This window comes from Euprymna scolopes, chromosome 14 (assembly GCF_053919585.1).
Source record: "Euprymna scolopes isolate OS-2025 chromosome 14, ASM5391958v1, whole genome shotgun sequence".
NCBI classification, from domain to species: Eukaryota; Metazoa; Mollusca; class Cephalopoda; order Sepiida; family Sepiolidae; genus Euprymna; species Euprymna scolopes.
In genome coordinates, this window is record NC_136495.1 from 100,730,847 (window position 1) to 100,744,520 (window position 13,674).

Below are 13,674 nucleotides of genomic sequence, written 5' to 3' on the forward strand. Positions count from 1 at the left end.
TTGATTGACTCACTGACAAAACAATTTTTCAACGAAGACATTTTTTATATATAGTTTTAAAGATTTTAAAGACATTTTCAAAATTATATATATATATATATATATATATATATATATATATATATATATATATAACGAGAAAGAGAGAGAATGAGAGAAAGAAAGAGATAAACAGGTAGAAAGAAAGATCGATACAATAATCATATTAATAATATACTATCGGAACCTGTGAAAATTCCGCAGCAGCATCTTTCATATGTAATATATTTCTGCAGGGCATTCTGTGGGCTTTCAGCATGAATGAAGACACCGTCATATTATTTTGTTAAAACTGTATGGCCACCCCTTACTAAAATAATAACTTTTATATATTGCCTTGGCTGATTATTTAATTACAAACACACTAATAAATTAACTCATATTTCATCATTTTCATAATTCCTGGATATGTTACTAATTTTGACAATCATTTTTAATAATTGTGACCCACATTATCTCTCTACGTTACTAAAATAATAAATATGATACATTGTCTGGGCTGATTGTTTCATTAAAACACACCAATCCATTAACTCACATTTAATAATTTTTCATAATTCTTGTATATGTTACTAATTTCGACAAACATTTTTAATAATTTAAACCCGCATTATCTTACTAAAATAATAACTTTGGTATATTGCCTGTACCGATTATTTCATTAGAATCACACCAATCAAGTAACTCACATTCAATCATTTATCATAATTCTTGGATATATTACTAATTCGACAATCATTTCTGATAAATTTAAACCCACACAATGGTCCTCCCTTTTACTAATATATATTTGATATATTGTCTGGTCTGATTATTTCATTATAAACACACCAATCAATTAACTCACATTTCATCATTTGTTTTTTTATAATTTTGACAATCATTTATCATAAATTTAACGCAGATTATCCCCCCTTTCTAAAATAATGACTTTGATATATTGTATCGGCTGATTATTTCATTACAGACACAATATATTAACGCACATCTCATCATTTTTCATAATTCTTGGATATGTTACTAATTTCGACAATCATTATGTATAATTTTGAACTACATTAGTGCGCATCCTTACTAAAATACAAACTTTGATATATTGCCTGGTCTGGTTATTTCATTAAAAACACACCAATCAATTAACTCACATTTAATCATCTGTCATAATTTTTTGATGTGTTACTAATTTGGAAAATGTTTTTTTCATAATTTTAACCTGCATTATCGCCCCCCCCTTACTAAAATAATAACTTTGATATATTGTCTGGCTTGATTATTTCGTTACAGGCACCAATCAATTCGTAGTTCATCATTTTTCATAATATTGGATATGTTATTAATTTCTACAATCATTTATCATAAATTCAGCCCACATTATCGCCACCCCTTTTACTAAAATAATAACTTTGATATATTGTCTGGTCTGATTATTTCATTGGAAACACACGAATCCATTAACTCACATTTCTTCATTTTTCACAATTTTTAGATATGTTACAAATTTCGATTATCATTTTTAATAATTTAAACCTACATTATCACCACCCACTTACTAAAATAATAACTTTGGTATATTGCCTGGGCTTATTATTTCATTACAATCACACCACTCAATTAACTCACATTATATTATTTTTGATAATTCTTGGATATGTTACTAATTTCAACAATCATTTTTCATAATTAAAATCCACATTATCGCCCTCGTCATTATTAAAATAATAACTTTGATATATAGATTGGTCTGATTATTTCATTACAAACGCACCAATCAACTCACATTTTATCTTTTTTCACAGTGTTGCTACTAATTTCGACAATCATTTATCATAAATTTAACTCACATTATCGCCCGCTTTACTAAAATAATAACCTTTATACATTATCTGGTCTGATTATTTTATAACAAACACAGCAATCTATTGACTCACATGTCATCTTTTTTCATAATTCGTTGATATGTTAATAATCTCAACACTCATTTTTCATAATTTTCACCCACATTTGTGCTCCCCTTATTGAAATAATATATTTGATATATTATATTCGCCGATTGTTTCCTTACAAACACACCAATCAATTAATTCGCATTTTATCATTTTTCATATATTTGAATATGTTTCTCATTTCGACAATCATTTTTTAGAATTTTAACCCACATTATAACCCCCTCATTAAAATAACTTTGATATATTGGCTGGTCTGATTATTTGATTACAAACACATCAATCAATTCCGGGTATTCTCATAGTATATATGTTCCACCTATGTTATCCAATCTCGGATTACGTCGCGTATTCTGTTAATATATATTTTCCACCTATCTCACTCGATCCCGGGCGACGTTGGGTATTCTGCTACTATATATTTTCCACCTATCTCATTCAATCCTGGGCGACGCTGGCTATTCTGCTAGTATATATTTACACTTATCTTATCCAATCTCGGGACTGACTTCATGTCCGCCACCCCACTGTTAAAAATATACATGTAATAAAGTAATGTTTAACTCGTAAACTGTCTCAGCCATTTCCGGGGCTGACTTCATATCCCCAACCCACTGTAAGAAATATACATAAAATAATGTAATATCTAAACCGTAAACTGTTTCAGCCATTTCGGGACTGATTCATATCAACCACCCCACTGTTAAAGATATACATGAAATAATGTAATGTTTAAATCGTAAACAGTTTCAGCCATTTCCAGACTGACTTAATATCCCCACCCACTCTTACAAATATACGTGAAATAAAGTAATGTTTAAATCATAAACTGTTTCAGCAGCTTTTAGAAATTAATACTTAAAACATTAACACGGTTAGGGATTAGCCAATCTTTACTTCAACATGAATTTCTGAGTGTAGTATTAGTCTCAGCATTCCAATGACTTTAATCCCCACTGCTTACGAAAAGATCTTGCGTTTACTGCCATGAGGACATTAAGGCCGAAAATATGAACTCAGGATTACTTGATATATTTACGTAATTTTTGGAATGTTACAAATAAGATCCCAGCGTGCACTGATCCATTTAACTGATTTTTGGAATCATCAGTACATCCATTTGATTTTTGGAATATGACATCTTATGTCAATGTAGTACATCATAAATATATTATATGCATCTTTTTTAACAGAAAATAATAACCTTATCACTGGAAGTAAACACGCCAGACTACCACTCCCTCTAGTCGGAAAGAAGGAGGAGATTATGCCTGGGATTGCATTTAACAGTCACCAAATGCATTAACTCACATTTAGTATAATCTATATATAAATACAATAGCATGTGTGTTCTTAAATCCCAACCAATGAAATTTGCCGGAAAGCGTGACACGAAAAAAAATACGTTATCGTATTAATATATATAATATATCGAAATTCGAACCGTTTCCATGTCTTTAAAACTAATAATCGCAATAACCGTGAATAATTATTAAATTTTAAAGTAGAATTGGTTATGGGCTGCAAGCACTTTGTAGGCTATGATTTAAATAAGATATAAAAAAAACAAATACATATTCCCTTCATGGTAGCTATACTACTATGCCCCCCCCATTCCCAATATCTTAATTAAGTAATAAATGCACCAATGGGAGTCGATTGGCCTCGGTCCACCACAAACTAATAATTAGATTTACTAAAAACCGGCACACCTCTAATGAACTTACAGAAAAACGAAGAAGAATAGGTTAACATAAATAACTAAGCTAAATGAAGGAAAGATCCATTCTCGCTATCCCTCAACACCACTTAAAACGTAACGGCCTAATACTTTACTAAACGAACTAAAACACAATATGAAAACAATTGGATAAAAAGGAGTACACTTTGCATACTTACTAGCAAAAACACCCCAAAACAATTGTCTAAAATAATATATGTAGCCAACATACTTCTGTGTAAAGCGTTGATATATACCTATAAGACGTATTATCGTAAAGCAGCGTTATATAAGAAAACCAAGAACATTTTGATTTCAAATGACAACTAAGTAATCCAATAAATCCTTTAGTTGTTTTCGGTTCTTGATAAACGGTGCCTACATGGTGAAAAAGAAAAACGCCGAAATCTTTCCAGAACTGCAAAACTATGATCAGGATATACATGCAACTAAAGACTGTTTATGAGTTTCAGATTTTCTTTTCATTTCCTCTTCAATAGGAAACAGTTTAAGCAAGCCTACTATGAATGCGTCTGACACACGTACATATACTAGCAATGTAAATGGAATGTTTATCTGATAGTTTAATGCATAATATGTTTACCTCTAATAGTTTAGCAAATGCAGTGCAAACTATATAATTATTTAGTAAATATAATATTAACCATACAATATTAAATGCAATGATAATCATATAATAGTTTAATAAATATAATGTTAACCATATAATAGTTTTATAAACGTAATGTTTTCAATACTATACTTTCGGGTAATTGCGTCAACTCCGCGGTAATTGCGCCAACTATCTAAAAGTGCTCTCTTGACAATCACGCATATAAAGAGCACATTTTTTAAAGTTGGCGACATTACCCTTAGATTTGGCGCAATTACCCTAAAGTACGTATAATATTTAATTAAAACTAATGATAACCATATAATAGTTGATTAAATGTTAGGCATATGATATTTAAGACAATGTAATCTTAGCCATATAATATTTAAGTAAATGTAATGTTAACCGTATAATTGTAAAGTAAATGTAATGTTAACCATATAATTATAAAGTAAATGTAATGGTAACTATATAATTATAAAGTAAATGTAATGTTAACCATATAATTGTAAAGTAAATGTAATGTTAACTATATAATTATAAAGTAAATGTAATGTTAACCATATAATTATAAAGTAAATGTAATGTTAACCATATGATTGTAAAGTAAATGTAATGTTAACCACATAATTGTAAAGTAAATGTAATGTTAACCATATAATTGTAAAGTAAATGTAATGTTAACCATATAATTGTAAAGTAAATGTAATGTTAACCATATAATTGTAAAGTAAATGTAATGTGGATCATAAAAAGTTTACTAAATATAATGTTAACATATCATAGTTAAGTAAATATAATTTTAACCTTAAAATATTTACGTAAATTTAATATAAACAATAGTTTAGTAAACATAATTTTGATATAAAAGTATAGTAAATGCAATGTGAACCGTTTAATAGTTTAGTAAATGTAATGTTTCTCATATAATCTAGCTATATATCTATAAACGTGAAAATTTTTGTCCGTCTGTCTGTTTGTGTACACTTCCCTACTAAATAACTCTGTCAATTTTCGGTCTACAGACTCGAAATTTGATATACAGGGTATTGAGATTTTGGAAAATCTTTTTAATCGGTTTTCGGACAGAAATTTGGCTGTTAAGAAATCAAAGTTGAACGCCTTGACCGTTGAGAACTATACCAAACTTCTCCGCCAATTTTGGGTCTAAACACTTGAAATTTTCGATATAGGTTACTTGGACATTGATCTAACTTTATAATTTGATTTTATTCCCAAATAATAAATGCTAAGGGGTTATTCTTGCGGTTAAAGTTTTTTTAAAAATTGATCTCAGCGATCTCTATCAAATTACTCAGCAAATTTTTGGTCTAAATATTTGAAATTTTACATAAAGTGTATTCAGACATAGGGCTAGCTTTTTAATTGTTTTTTTTTCTGAAAATTTGACTTCCAAGGTTCAAAAGATTTCACTTGGCGGTCTCTAGCAAACTATTATGCCAATCTTGGGTTTAAACATTTGAAATTTTAATTTAAAGGGTATTCAGACACGCAGCAAACGTTTTAATCAGTTTTGAGTGAAAATGTGGCTGGCAAGAGATCAAAGTTTACAGAGTTGACCTTTGCAGGCTTTACTAAACTCCTCCGCCAATTTTGGGTCTAAACACTTGAAATTTTAGATGTGGATTACTTGGACATAGGTCAACAATTTTAATTCAATTTGAGCCCAAAACAATAAATACTAAGGGGTCAAATTTGGGGTCAAAGTAAAAAAAAAAATGACGTATGCCGTCTCTACCAACTTTTCTCTATGGTAGTTAAGGAAGCCTATTATATAAAAAGGCATTACTGTACATATTTACATTTTTTAATATATACATATGCACAGAAAGATACGAACAGTACATAGGGCCCGAGCAAATCCGGGCGAAACTGCTAGTATATATATAAAAGTGAAGATGTCTGTGTGTGTCTGTGTACCAAATAACTGTCAATTTCCACTACCAAATAACTGTAAATTTTCGGTCTAGAGCCTCAAATGAGTATTGATATTTGGGAAAATCTTTTAAATCGGTTTTCGGCCAGAAAATTAGCTGTCAAGGAGTCAGAGTTAAACGCTTTGACCTTTGAAAACTCTACCAAACTCCTCCGCTAATTTTGAGTGTAAATACTTGAAATTTTTAATATAGGTTACTTGGATAAAAAAATACAAAAATAATAAATGTTCAGGAGCCAAATTGGGGTCAATGTTAAAAAAAATTGACCTCTGCAGTCTCTAGGAAATTACTCAGACAAATTTTGGTCTATAGATTTGAAATTTACATAAAGTGTATTTGTTACAGGAAAAAGGTCTGCCACTTTCCATGTAAATGAGAACATTAGAAAAGTGAACGTGAGATTAGGATAAGCGGAGACTTTACCCTTGCAAGCAAGGTTAAGAAATAGAAAGTTACTACTACCACTATTTCTTTTTGCTCAACATACACCCCCAAACACCCGGGCAACGCCGGGAACCCAGGCTAGTAGTTTAGTAAATGTAATGTTACCATATAATTGCTTTGAAAATGTAAGGTCAACCATATAATAGTTTATACATTTAATGTTTACCAAATTATCTTTTAGTAAATGTAAAGTCTTATCTTTTAATATACAATTTTCTAGTAGATGTAATGTTACCTATGTAGTAATTTAGTCAATGCAAATGTAACTAAATTATGTTCTAGTAAATGTATTGTTTATTATATAATACTTTAGTAGTTGTAATGTTAACCGTATATTATTTCAGTATATTTATTTTTATCCATACAATAGTTGCGTTAATATTATGTTTTCCATATAATCGTTTAGTCCATGCAATGCTAAACATGTAAAAGTTTTATGAATGAAATGTTTACCGTATAATTGTTTTTGAAATGTAAAGTTTTCCATATAATATTTAGTAAATTTTATGTTAACGTTAAAACAGTTTAGTAAATATAATTTTAACTTTATAGTAAATGTAATCTAAACCATATTATGTTGAATAAATTTAATATTAGCCATATTATTATTTAGTACATGCAACGTTAACCATATAATAGCTTTTTTAAAGGGAATGTTGGCCATATAATAGTTTTGTAAATGTAATGTTAAACATATAATCGTTTGGTAAATGCAATGCTAACCATATAATATTTTACTGAATAATAATGTTTACTATGGAATCGTTTAGTCAATGTAATGAAAACGATATAATAGTTGAGAAATGAAATATTAAACATATAAAAATATATTAAATGTAATGTTAGACGGATAATATTTTAGAAAATGTAATGTAAACCGTATAATAAATATAATTTAAACTATAAAATATTTAAGTAAATATAATGTTAACTATTTAATAGTTTAGTAAATAAAATATTAATTATGTAGTATTTTCGTACTATGTTGTACTATATAATAGTTACGTAAATCCTATGCCAACCATATAATAGTTAAGTAAATGCAATTGTAACCATATAATAAATTTGAAAATGCACTATTAACCATATAATAGTTTAATAAATGTAATTGTTACAATATAATAGTTGAGTTAATCTCATAGTAAAAATATAGAATATGATTAAATTCAATGTTAACCAATATTTTTTACCAAACTGCACAAACATATAAACTGTACAATATCTTTACCAAACTGCACAGACATATAAACTGTACAATATTTTTATCAAACTGCAAAATAATATAAACAGTACAATATTTTTTTACCAAACTGCACAATAATATAAACTGTACAATATTTGTTACCAAACTGATATATATATATATATATATATATATATATATATATATATATATATATATACATTAAAAACGTACAGAAGAAGACATTCGTCATGACTACCCGTTTCTGCTATTAATGAATCATTCTTTGGTTCATATTTAATGTTGGAGAAAAAATCAAGAGTTAGACTGAAAATGATTACACGTTTTTGTAGAAAATTTAAACAACGATTTAACGTACAACCGAGTTACTTTTTTTTAACATGTGAAGACATTATTTATGAAGGTCTGGAGGTCACTCTAGTATAAGGGTTAAGTGTTGGGTACATGGTTAGAGACCATTAGTCATTTGGAACTTGAGTAGTTAAAGTCAAAATGTATAAAAATGCACGATAATGCACCTGCAAATTCTCCCTGAATCATTCGCGATTTCTTTGAAAGAAATACGTTTTACTGGAGATAAGATAATAGAGTGAATCCCTTCTTACTCAAACCTTAATCCTATTGAAAACATATATCGTAATATGAACTTAACGGATGTACAAGCAAAGATCTTGAGATCAGTGGAAACGACTGTGGCAGAAACAAACATGGGAAAACAAGAACGTTAGTCAGGCTTCACAATTTATACCTTCGCCTTACAACGTAGGGATTGGCCAAAGTCTTATTTTCGAAGTTATACTCTGGATTTATAATAACACTAGAAAACGTTAACAGATCAGACTAGAATATTGCAGTGTTTACTCTCATCAAATCATTCCTTGGTATGTCCTTCAGAACTTACTTTCTTTGAGCAGTACTTTTAATAAAGGAGAAAGAAACGCTGTTTTCTGGGGGTGAAGTCTATTGATATAACACCTATTGGTTGCTACTTTTTATACCTTATAATGGTATTTCTAACTAATTATATTAAGTCTCTCTCTCTCTCTCTCTCTATATATATATATATATATATATATATATATATATATATATATATACAATAGTTCTATAGATTGGTTTTCTAGAAGTAAATCTAATAAAATCCGTATGATCATTAAAGAGTGTTTAATGGAGGACAGAGCTGGTATATAGTTTGTATATTATACAAACATTATACATTTATATATATATATATATATATATATATATATATATATATATATATATATATATATATATATACATATATACTAATTGCATCGTCTTTACAGACATTAGCCATCCCAATGCTCCCCACCAACCTCGTCATAGTTATCAGGTCTATCCTTAGCGACACATAAACCCTGTCCGTGAGCCCGAAGGTGACTTTTCAGGCTAGCATTAGCCTTGCACAGTCTGCCACACATATGGCAGACAAAGTCGTGCGTTAAAATTTGTTTCACTTGTGTCTCCGTTTTGTTTCTCACGTTGCTCATGGCATGTGTTTTTTTTATGGATAATGTAAGCTGTTTGTGAGAGGAGCACGTGATTACAAACCTCACATTTCCAGCTCTTCAATTCAATATATATATATATATATATATATATATATATATATATATATATATACGAAAGAAAAAATATATGGCAATGAAGCCCCACAGAAATTAAGTAGTCATATATAAGTATATATATATATATATATATATATATATATATATATATATATATATATATGACTACTTCATTTCTGTGAAGCTTAATTGCCATATATATTTCTCTAACGTACTATATATATATATATATATATATATATATATATATATAAGATTTGTTGTTGGCATTTTTACAGGTGTTAACAACTTTGAAACGCTGTTAATTTTATTTTTCCGTTACTTTAGGGGTTTTTAAGAGCTATAAGCTCTTATTGTTATTCATATATCTATATGAATGGATTGCCCTTATTTTTTATAGGACGTATTTATTTATTCAATATTATTAAATATTATTTTACGTGCATAAAAGTTTTTCAAATGCTTGGTAAATAAATTGTTAAAAGAATTATTGTCCTGAAGGTTGAAGGCTCTACTCCAAGTGTTGGACACCAAAAATACAATATCCAATTATTACGAGGGGCTTGCAATAAGTAATGCCCCTGGCCCACTTCCGATAGGAGTAGAGCAACGAAACTTGGAACAGTTAATAATCTTTCTCTACACAGGAACCACACAGAGTTATGCATTTCTCCCATCGTTTGATGCAGCTCTGGAGACCGCTTTTGTAGAACACCCCAGGTTGGTTCTCCAACCACGACGTGACTTCAGAAATCAAGGCGGTGTCATCTAGGAAACGCTTTCCTTTCAAAAACATCTTAATGGCTGGGAAGAGGTGAAAGTCAGAGGGTGTAAGGTCAGGAGAGTAGGGAGGATGGGGCCGGATTTCATAACCACACGCCCGTGCTTCGGATCTGGTGACATGCGAGTTGTGCACCGGAGCATTGTCATGTAGGAGGAGGGTACCTTTGCTGATCTTGCCCCACCTCTTGATTTTGATAGCTTCCCTTAATTTCGTTCTTTCTTCTTTAGAGGTGGTGAGTCCAAGTACTTCCACTGCATTGACTGGGCTTTGGTCTCTGGATCATAGTGATGGACCCAAGCTTCATCCTGTGTAATCAGTCTTTTGAAAAACTTTGACTCATCTTCTTGGCACATCTCCAAATTCATCCTCAAGCACTCGACGCGTTCTCGCTTCTGGAATGGTGTGATCAACCTGGGAATCCATCTGACAGACACCTTATGCATAGGCAAATGGTCATGAATGATAGTTTCCACAGACCCTTTACTAATCTTGACATCTTGGACTATTTGGCGAACAGTAGTCCGCCGATCTTCCAAAATGGCAGCCTCAACTTGACGGACAGATGCCTCATCAATGGCAGAAGGGGGCGACCAGGTCTAGGAGCTGTTTCCATAGACTTCCGGCAATGTTTGAATTCACGATGCCAGCGTTTTACAAGGTCATATGATGGGGCATTATTACCATAAGTGTCTTTCATTTCATCAAAAGTCTCCTGTGGTGTGCGTCCTTTCAAATACAAAAATCGGATAACTGCTCGACATTTAACAGGCTCCATTTCGCACGTGACTCGGTTAAAACACATGTAAAACAGAAACCACAATTAGTTCAGAGCTGTAATTTGCCACATAACCCGTAGAGATATAAATTGCACATGCAAAATTTCAGCTAGATCAGACAACTGGAAGTGGGCCAGGGATATTACTTATTGCACGCCCCTCGTAGTCATTCAATCATGGCTGCTACTCTCTCTTGAATTGTTCCGTTCGAAATTCTGTTCAAATTTCTGAGTTCGATAAGATGGTTATGTTTACCAAAACGTTGTGAAAATGACACTCAAAATGAGAGCAGATACAACACACTGTAGTCTGAATAATCCAAATACTAATTACCAATCGCCATCTCAAAATTTCAGAAACCACATATACATATTTGAAAAAAAAATTGGAAGTTGAAATTATGTTAATATTTTAATCTATTAAAACTCAAGGTCGCTGTTCAAGTTCAATATCGTATTAGATGCGAGATTTATTGTGAAAGAAGTAAGTCTCTATGGTGAATAGTGAGGTCTTCCCCAAAAGTGTAAGTTTCATCTTTTCCATAATCATCATCATATTGTATGAACCTGGAGATTCTGTTGTTGGCATTGGTTTTCCCGATATGTTTATAGTCAGGATTCTTTCTAGAAAGACATCAGGTATTTACGGGACGGACCACGTGAAGGTTAACAACATCGTAAACTAAAGTGATTTTTGTGGAACGAACTGGATTCAAAATAAGGACACCCAGATTGTCAGTTTAACCACTGAGCTTCCGACATCTTCCTTATTTGCTGTGATATTTACTTTTAAATAGATATCCTGAAATTAAAGTGAATAATATTTTCATAAAGTTTAGTGATGATTCATAATACGATATGTAAAAGAAAAACAAAAGAAAAAAACACAAAAAACTTTAAGCGAAAGTATAACTTCATGACAGAAGTAATAAATTATTAAACAAATTCATTGAATAAAAACCGCAGTGAAGGTAATTGAAAAAAAATAAAAAGCAAGTATATTATGATGCAAACATTGACTTTGTTTTTTAGCGTTTTTAATACATGACTAATGGGACTTGTGGGAATTCCATCGGGGATTCATTCATATGTAATATATTGATGTTGGCATTACGTAGATGTTCAGCGTAAATGGAAACGCTCCGATATTATTGTAGATGTTTTGTTAAAACTGCAAAAGTATTTATCTAAACTAGCACGAACGCCCGGTAAAGCCCGGTCGTAAAGTACACTTAAATATGATATTTTAACTCTTGCAGATTTCGTATATATTATAACAGAGATAATGTTCTATCGATTTTTATATATTATAAAGTTGCGATTTAAAAAAAAAACTATCCATATGATTTGGGTGTATTAGTTTGAATCAAAACCGAAATAAAACCTTTTGAATATACATACATACACACACATATATATATATATATATATATATATATATATATATATATATATAGATACATAACTTGAGTTCCTTCAGCCATAATCGAAAGTGGAACCAAAACATATGAGGAATTCTTGATAAAATTATTTATAAAAAAAATAGATGACTTAAGTGCCATCAACTATAATCGAAACCGAAACCAAAACTTATGAAGAATTCTTGGTAAAAATATTACAAGAAATGGAAGTACATAACACTTAAACGATGTAAGCGTGACACACACATGCTATCGCATTAATATATAGATTGTGGATGGAATCTTATTCCCTTTTTCTGATCCAAATATATAACCTATATTTTTAGAAGTAGAATAACATGGTTTAATTAAGCTAGTGAACCGTCATTTATTGTTGTTAACTTCGCAGTGGACAAACGCAAATGGTAAAAAAAAAGATGGCGATACTACGAAAAAGCTAGGGGCCCAGTGCGACAGAAAACCCGCAATAAAAATATTCGTGTCTTTAATTTTTCACAGATTTTAGTCGGTGAAATATTTAAAAACTACAGATATTTTTTTAGTGAATAAATATCGAAAATACCGATAAAAATAAATGAACTTCATATTAAGTTGTATTAATTACATGTAGAGAATTTCGTATTCGTATGTCAAATGCTGAAAATATACTTCTACTAGAAGGCCTATCGGCGTTGCCCTGCTGTAAAATATGCATTAATAATAAATTTTAATTCACGAAGATCTCGTATTTATTACACTGGTCAACACAATATTTTTGGCAGGCAAAGTAAGACTGGTTTCTGGGGTTTTCAAGGGCGCTGAATCCGAATCTGACATTAGTTTTTTCAAATTGGCTCTAGTTTTTGAGATATCACAGGGGGGTTGTTTGTCTGAAATCACCCATTCGCGACCATAGCTAAACGTAAAAAAAACGGCTAAATAGTGCATAAATGTCAGATATTGATTTTTATGATAATCTTAAACCACAAAGACAGTGTAAAATCTCAATCTAACAAGTTAAGTTAGATATAACATCATTTCATTTATCCTATAACTGAACACTTTTCATAGATTTCGAGGATATACAAAAAATTTGCTAAAAATTTGCTGAATTTTAATTCTCCAAGTGAAAAAAGAACATTTACATAATCAGTTATATATCATAAATTAATTCAAAGCATTATACACTAGATTCTTAGTTA